A 1,929-nucleotide genomic window follows, 5' to 3' on the forward strand; every position below is an offset into this window, starting at 1 on the left:
CCTCCTTCCTCTAGGTCACTTGAGGCTACAACAGGTGCACAGATGCCATCAGGCTCTGGTGTCGACCGAGGATGGTATAATTTCAACATGTTTATGTGACAGACGCGTGTTTTGCATCTGCGGTCGGGAGTGCGAATTACATAATCAGTCTCCCTCTCTCTTTTCACAGACTTTAAAAGGGCCGCTATACCTAGCAGACAAGGCTGAGCCCGGAACAGGCAAGAGTACAAGAACCTGGTCACCCACTTGAAAGCTTCTTTTAACCGAAGCCTTATCATAATGGCGTTTCATTTTCCTCTGTGAAACAGCAAGGTGCTGTTTAGCCAGCGTGTTGGCTTGGTTCAAACGCTCACGGAAGTGTTTTACATACCTGCTTGCATTTACTTTGGACGCCCGTGTGGGCTCAAAAATGCCTCTTTCAGAGCTTTGAGGGGTCCGCGTGGCCTATGGCCAAATACCAGCTCAGAAGGACTAAAACCAAGTGACTCCTGAACAGCGTCACAGGCAGCAAATAACACAAATGGAACTCCCTCATCCCAGCTCTTTTCAGACTTATTTGCGTAGCATCACCTTTAAGGTCTGATGCCACCGCTCTAATGCACGTTGCGATTCAGGATGATAAGCAGAGAACACGATATGTTTGACACCTAGAGTGCTAGCCACTTGTTTGAATAACTTAGATTGAAAGTTTGAGCCCTGGTCAGTCTGTATGACCTTTGGCAGGCCAAACACGGAAACGCCTTAACAACTGATTTTGCTGTAACCTTATGTAATGGGACAGCCTCGGGGAAACGGGTAGCTGCACACATGATCGTATTGCTTTCCTGATTTTGTTCTAGGTAGTGGACCCACACAGTCTACTATGACATGGTCATGGTCAAATGGCTGATCCACTACAGGAATGGTACAAAATGGAGCTGGGGGTATGACCTGATTAGGTTTACCTGCAATCTGACATACATGGCAACTGCGGCAAAATTTAGAAACATCACACTTCATACCAGGCCAACAGAAATGCTTTAATAGTAGCTGACAGTATGTTTTTGTGATGCCCAAGTGTCCCGACCACTGGCTTTCATGGGCAAGAGCCAGGATTTTCTGCCGGTACACAGAGGGCACGACAATCTGCTCGACTTTACTCCGTTCTGCACCTTCTGCACCTGGTGGAGACCACTGATACATTAGAACATCATGTTCTACAAAATAGGCTTGTTGCTCTTTATTGACTTGCTCATCACTTACCGTACATTTGAAACAGCTCTGCAGTGTTTCATCAGCTAATTGAACTGCTGACAGCTGGTCTTTAGTCAAGGGTAGCGAAGAGACCTTTGGAAATGGATCAGGCTCCTCAGGTTTCACTGAGTCTGGGGCTGACAGAACATTGTTTCTTTTAGTTGGTACATCATTCTCCTCGCAAAATGAGGACATCAACACCGAATCAGAGAGGGCAACATCAGTATCTTTACGAGCTTGTGCTCGAGTAATCGCACAGGCTGGATACAGCCCAGGGTGCACGGAAACATCAGAAGTCTTCTGATTTAGGGGGTTGTCTAAAACCTCCCGACAAGGGAGCACTAACCCTCCTGCAATATCATTGCCCAACAACATGGCCACATCCTCTATTGGCAAGGCCGGGCAAACAGCAACGGGGAAAAAATCCTGTAACAAGTTTTGATTTGATAAAAACTCTGTGAACTGGTCTGGGAGCGTAACCCATCTCTATCCCCCGTAGAACAGAATTAAAACCACATTCACTTTCAGCAGAAAATGGTAAAACACTCGAGAGGATGACAGTCTGAGAAGCTCCAGTGTCCCTTAAAATACGCACAGGTTTTAAATCAGAGGGATTGTCGGTTAGCGATACTGAGCCATCAAAAATGAATGGTTCGAAACAGGGGTCCGGCACCTTACCACCACAACCATGGACCT

Source organism: Pundamilia nyererei, unplaced genomic scaffold (genome assembly GCF_000239375.1).
Source record: "Pundamilia nyererei isolate P.nyererei 1_Seehausen unplaced genomic scaffold, PunNye1.0 scaffold00117, whole genome shotgun sequence".
Taxonomy (NCBI): domain Eukaryota; kingdom Metazoa; phylum Chordata; class Actinopteri; order Cichliformes; family Cichlidae; genus Pundamilia; species Pundamilia nyererei.